The following is a 7,239-nucleotide window of genomic DNA, read 5'->3' as shown; positions in this document are numbered from 1 at the left end:
CTCAGTGGATGATGTAGGCAGGACAACAAAGAAATCTTACATCTTAGCTGATGATCTTTCAAATGATCTTGGCCTGAATGGACTTCCATTTCCTACTCTAAGCTCCCCCCCCCAAAAAAAATTTGAGAATGACTTTGAAATTGGAGGGAAAGATAGAATTTAAGAGTGAGAAAATTAAGGAATTTCCTCTAGCAAAACAAACACCATGATGGATAGTAGTGTTGGCCTATCAGTACTCAGACAATTGACTTGGGAAGCAGTTAGAAGTGCCATCTGGGAACAATACCTTCCAGATTCAGCCTTGGAATAATAGCCAGACCTGACCCAGCTACCTCCACCCCCGACCCCCACCCCCTGAGTCATCTGTGTAGCTAAAGTCACACTGAAAAATCCCAATTCATGAAATATTTTAGGGTTAATTTGATATTGACACCATGCCCTTTGCTAGACCCTTGGAGGGTCTAGAGGTTTCATACCGGGGGGAGGAGGACTGCAATAGAATTCCCATTTAGAGTTGTTTCTGTCAGGAGCTCCATGGAGATATTGGCATTCTGGTATTAAAAAACTCTTCTCCAAGCCAGGGAGTCCTATGGGTTGTGAATCAACAGCTGGCTTTTGTTTGTTTGCACTGGTTTTAGCTAGAGTAGAGATGAGGGGTTTGGTGCCCCTCCCCCTTCAAAGAGACTTCTCAGGACTGCCAAGAACTATGTGGATATACTGTATATAGGAATACTTGGTTGGTGAGTCATTCCTTCTGCTCCTCAAATTCAGCTACAAAACGGAGAAAGGGCGTATCCTGTGAGATACTGAATCAGCCACAGGGAGAGCTGTAGTCCAATTCCCCAAAGGATAAGTAGGAACTAAAATTAACCATTCCCAAGTCTGGCTGCCTCCCCTATTCCAATCCTATAATTACTGTTTGGTTTGTGATAACTTCAGCTAAAGGCCAAATGATGATGTTTGTGTAACCCCCTCAGTTATTTAGCAAAAGACTGGAAAGGGAATCATATCAGTCAATGGTCCTGATACCATTCTGACACCATAATTGAGATCAGAGGATTTCTTAATACTTCCTTAATTCAACAAGTTAGATGCTCTTCAGGAGAGCAATTTTCAGGGTTACCTACTTCTACAATTATAATGCAGAAAATGAATTGCCCCCCTTTAGCCATTAGATGTATATTGATGATTTGATATACCTCAATGTAAGCAAATCTGATATTGAAAACTTCAAATTTACTTGAGACAAATTTGGAGTGATTCTTCTCTTTATAAAATATTTTTCTCTTTGTGATCCCCTAATTAATTCCAAATAATTTGATTTGTGACAACAATTTACATAAATTTCCCTAAAATTCTTATTTCAAGCATTGATGTGGTACAACCACCATGATCAGGAGAGTCTGGCTGCCTAGAATAGATCTTGTAGGACTTTGGTGGGGTCATTTCAGTTCCAGGTCACAACTTCAGCTTTAGGAACTGGATTTCATCAATTCATCTAGATGTGTTGAGTTTGAACAAATCCTGAACTTATTCTTCAGTTTCCCTTTATTCCCCTAGACTCTCTGATGACCAACCTCCTACATTTATTCCATTTTGGAGATATCTTAGCTTTGCAATGGAGGTTTGGGCAGATTACAGGATTTAGAACCAGAAAAGAACTTAAAATTATCTTTTCCCATAACTATGGCCCAAAGAGAAATGAGGGTCACAGGGAGTAACTGAATCAGCATTAGAGCCCAGATCTTTTGGCTCCAAACCCAGAACCCTTTCTTAGATGCCTTAATTTTATTAGCAACATATTTATAAACTATCCTAGGATGAACAGTATCTATAAGTGACTAATCCCATCCTTTTTGTATTGATTCTTATTTTTTTTATTGGTATAAGGAATTAGAACCTTATTTGCAGTTCAACATGTTCTCCACAATTTACAGAAAAGTGGCCCTCAGAGAGGTTAAGTGACTTGTCTGAGATCACACTGCTGGTATATATCAAAAACAGGATTCAATTCTAGGTCTTCCTGGCTCCAAGACCAACTCTCCATCCATGTTATAAGAAAATCATGTAGTTATTTTGTATCTATTAAAAATAATCATGGATTATGATGGAAAATGCTATCCACATTCAGAAGAAAAACCTAATGGGTCTGAATGCCGAGCAAAGCATCCTTTTTTATTTCACTTTTTAAACCTTGTTTTATGGTTTTTTCTTTTTCTCATGTTTTTCCCCCTTTTGTTCTGTTTCTTCTTTCACTACATGAGTTTTATGGAAATATGTTAAACATGATTATATGTTATTATATGTTAAACATATATAATCTATATCAGATTACTCACTGTCATAGGGAGGGGGAGAAAAGGGAGGGAGGGAAGAAAAATGTGGAACTCAAAAGCTTTGCAGATAATTGATAAAAAAAAAATAAAATACCACTAAAAAAATCAAGTCAGTCAATAAACATTATTAAGCGCTTATTGCGGGTCCTATGCAAAACCCTGGAGATTTCTTTAAAAAATTAGGTATGGTTATGTATTTTAATGTAAATATAGTGTAGATATACATGTTTAGTGGGCATAATCTGGATGAAGATTTTACAAAGGAGATTAAGAAGGAGCAATTAGGTAAAAGAAGAACAAAGAAAGAATATCTATAACTTATTTACAGACCAATGAAAGTTAGACCTCTAATGGTCAACGATTATGATTGAGCAGTTTTCAGAGAAAGAAATTCAAGTTACAAATATCCATACCAAAAAAATGCTCTACATTACTAATGATTAGAGAAATGCAAATAAAAACAATTCTAAAGTACCACTTTAGCCCCATAAGATTGGTATGGTATTGGTATGGTCAAAAAAAAATTACAAAGGCTGCATGTGTTATAGGAAAATAGGTATATTAAATTCACTTTTGGTAGAGCTGTGAATTGAGCCAACTGTTCTGAGAAATGATGGGAATTTGTGCTTTTAAAAAAGCTATTAAACTATACATACTCATTGACCTACTATGTTCCCAAAGAGATCAAAATAAAGAGAAAAAGGACCCACATATACAAAAATATTTATAGCCAATCTTATGGTGGCAAAAAAAATTTAGAAACTAAGAGTATCAACTGGAGAATGGCTGAATAAGTCATAGCACATGACTTGTTCTATTGTGCTGTAAGAAATGATAAAGAAATGATTTTAGAGAAATTTGGGGATTCTTGTGTGAACTAATACAAAGTGATATGAAAAGAACCAGGAGAACAAATTCTACAATAACAGTAATTCTATAAAGAAAAAAAACTTTGAGAGATTTAAGAATTAATCAACAAAAGGACCAACTATTATTTCAAAGGACTCACAAAACATACTAACCACTTACAGATACAGTTGGATTCAATTCAAATTGTGATATTTTTGGACATTGTCAATGCAGGAATGCTATACATATATGTAACAACATTTTAGATCCTTCCTTTGAGACAAATTAGGTGGCACAGTGGATAGAGCACTGGACTTGAAGTCCGGAAAATTATTCATCTTCATGAATTCAAATATGGCTCAGATACTAGCCGTGTCACCCTGGACCAGTCTCTTAATCCTATTTGTTTCAGTTTTCTCATCTGTGAAATGAGCTGGACAAAGAAAAGGCTAACTCCGTTTGCAACGAGTTGAAAAATAACTGAAATGATTCAACTACAAGAAGTCACTCTCCAGAGCCCCTTGTTGACTTGACAATAATAACTCTTTTCTAAGGGATTTACTCCTGAAAATACATCTGCTTGGTGGTTTCTGCCACGCCTTAAAATACAGTGCGTCCTCCTAGGGACCTGAATAGACCATTTCCTGAGTTGTCAGTCATTCTCTCTACCTTAAGAATAACTAAGTAGTCCAAAGAACATTGAGACTTATAGAATATTTTATTCTTTTCACTACAGCAAAAGATCAGGAACCAAAATGTTAAACTTTTAAGTGTTTCACCACAGATCTTCTCAGGGCAGATTCCTAAGATAGGAACTGGTTGCTGTTCATCTTCAGATGACTGAGAAGTCATCAAAAGAGCATTCTGATCTAATGTTCACCCAGTCCACATCTGGTACTATCTTCCTCAAGATAGTCAGTGTCCATCTTGGGGGAGGAGGGGTCTCATTATATGTTTTGCAGATTGCACAAATTCCCAAAATATCAGGCACTGAGGCAGTTAACTTGTCTCATTCCTACTCAACCTTCATTAACTAACTCTAGCCTTTGTTGGTCTCTACTTTTTGGGATCACCTCTCACCTGATTATTGTATACTTTTTTTTACTAGACCTTTGATTTCATTGATTTGGAAAACAACTCCCTCAGAAAGACACATGATATAACATGCAGAACATCTTGGATAGTATGTGAGAAAGACAGGACCTGAATCCAGGTCATCCTGAATCTACGTTTCTCTCCCTTAGGCTGCTCTGCCTCTGATCATACCCTGTTTTGTATTTTTGCCTCCCTACTTTTCCACAAATTCCACCTAACCCAACTAGAGAACTAGTTAAGGGATACAAAAAGGAGGCATTAGTGATTTAAGCCAAAAATTCTCTTGAGAAAAGAGGTGTTTTAAAAATACATTACTAAAAGCAAACAAAAAGAATAAGGTTGGTAGAACTGGGAATTGGACCAGGCATTTTGGAAATATTTAAACAAATCACTAAATTTCTCACATCATAACCCAGCAATTCTACTGTTAAGTGTGTATTTCAAGTGGTAAAAGACAAAATATTTCTATTAAAATATAAAATATATTAAAATAATAATTTTGTTCATATTATCTGTTGAACGAGGAATGAATGACATAGCCATATATGAATGCAGTACAATATTTTCTTTTTTCCAAATTTTTAAAATTTTAATATTTTTGACTTATTTTTCCAACTACACACAGTTAGTTTCCAACAATCATTTTTATAAGGTTTTGGGTTTTCATATTTTTCTCCCTCCCTTTCTTCCCCCCCACCCCAATAGAAAGCAAACTAATAAAGGTTTTACATGTGTTATATCCATATTAATCATGCTGTGGAAGAAGAGTTGAATCAAGAAGGGGGAAAGACACGAAAGGGGAAAAAGCCATAATTCATTAAAAACAATTTTAAAAATTGAAAATATTAAGTTTTGACCTACATTCAGACTTAATAGTTCCTTCTTGGGATGTCGATATTTTCCCATCACAAGTCCTTGCTGAGAGCAAGTACATCATAGCTGATCATCAAATAAGGTTGCTGTTAAGTGTGTATAATGTTCTTTTGGTTCTGCTCACTTCCTTCAGCAACAATTCATGCAATTCTTTCCAGATTTTTCTGAAGTCCCATCCCTCATGATTTTTTTAAAATTTTATTTTATTTTCCCAATTTTTTGCAAAGGTAGTTTTCAACATTCGTCCATTTGCAAGTTTATGAGTTCCACATTTTTCTACCACTCTCCCTTCCTGCCACCCCCCCCACCATGGTAGCAGACAATTCGATAAAAGTTGTACGTGTATACTCATGTTTAACATATTAACATATTAATCATATTGTGAAAGAGGAATTAAAACTAAGGTGGAAAAAAATGAGAAAGAAAGAAAAAATCATGTTATTCACAATTGAAGTTACAATTACTAACATTTCCCTCTATGTTATCTTCCCCTAATTATATTTTTCTCTTTACTTTCCCCTTCTCTTTACTGCACCAATGTTTTGCTTCTGATTGCTGCCTCTTGATCAGCCCTTCTCACTTTCAGTTCTATTCCCTTTCATTCTCCTTTCCCTTTTCCTTTTCTTTTTAACTCTAACTTTAACTACTTTTATTTTTACTTCTTTTTATAAGCCTTCTTCCCTTTTCTTTCCCCTTCATTCCCCTATTTCCCCTGAAGAGTAGAAGAAAATTTTAAACCCAATTGGAAATGTATGTCATTCCCTCTTTGAGCCAAATCTGTTGAGAGTAAGATTTACTTAGAACTCACACTCTCCCATCTTTCCCTCAATTTTATTAGGTCTTTGTGCCACTTCATGCAGTGTTATTTATCCTTTAATATATCACTTTCTCCTAATATAATCCTTCTTTTCATGTCTTGATTGTTTTAAACCTGTCTTGTACCCATAACCTCTATCAAGATATAGTCTTTTATCTATCATGATAGAAGTACAGTTCTCAAGGTTTAACTGATTGATTGATATATTTATAAGCAAAATTACCTCATAGTCAGTTCATACCCAGAGCCTCCATCTAAACATACTCCCCTCAGTTGTACCATTAGAAATACAGTTTTCAAGAGCAATAAACATCATCAAATTATAATCAATTTATATCATACCCACTTTCCAAGTACTCTTTGTAGAAATACAATCCTCAAGAACTAAAGTATCATGTAAAGCAAAATCACTCAAGAGCTAAAAGTGTGATCTCATTAGAGTCATTTTATAGCCACTCAATTGTTTAAATATATTGCCTTCAGTTGTCCTAAGAGAAGTACAGTTCTCAAGAGTTAACATTTCCCCTCTTCTGTTTACCTTTTTATACATCTCTTGAGTCTTATATTTGAAGATCAACTTTTCTTTTCAGTCCTGGTCTTTTTATCAAATGTTTGAAAGTCCTTTGTTTCATTGAAAAGTCATCTTTCCCCCTGAAAGAATATACTGAGTTTTGCAGGATAGTTGATTCTTGGTTGTAATCCAAATTCCTTTGCTCTCCAGAATATCATATTCTAGGTCCTCCAATCCTTTAATGTTGAAGCTGACAAATCCTGTTCAATACTAACTATGGTTTCCTGCTATTTAAATTGCTTCTTTTTGTCTGATTGCAGTATTTTCCCCTTTAGCTAAGAATTCTGAGATTTGGCTACAATACTCTTTGGAGTTTTTATTTTGGGGTCTCTTTCTGGAGGTTGATCTATGAGGTCTTTCAAGGGATTCTTTTAAGGACTATTTTATTTTCTTGTTCTAAGATCTTAGGGTAATTTTTCATGATAATTTCCTACATGATATTGTCTAAATTCTTTGTATGATCATAGCTTTCAGGTAGACTAGTAATTCATAAATTATCTCTCCTATATCTATTTTCCAAGTCAGTCATTTCCCCCAAGAGGTACTTTTCATTTTCTTCTATTTTTTTCAGTCCTTTGGTTTTGTTTTGATGGAATTTTGGTGTCTCACAGAGGCCTTCATTTCCATTTGTTCAATGCTAATTTTTAATATTTTATTTTCCCCAGTTAGCATTTTTGTTTCCTTTTCCAATTGGTTAT

The sequence above is a fragment of the Macrotis lagotis genome, chromosome 1 (genome assembly GCF_037893015.1).
Source record: "Macrotis lagotis isolate mMagLag1 chromosome 1, bilby.v1.9.chrom.fasta, whole genome shotgun sequence".
Classification (NCBI taxonomy): Eukaryota; Metazoa; Chordata; class Mammalia; order Peramelemorphia; family Peramelidae; genus Macrotis; species Macrotis lagotis.
The sequence above is the reverse complement of the archived record's forward strand: the minus strand, read 5'-3'. Positions refer to the sequence as shown.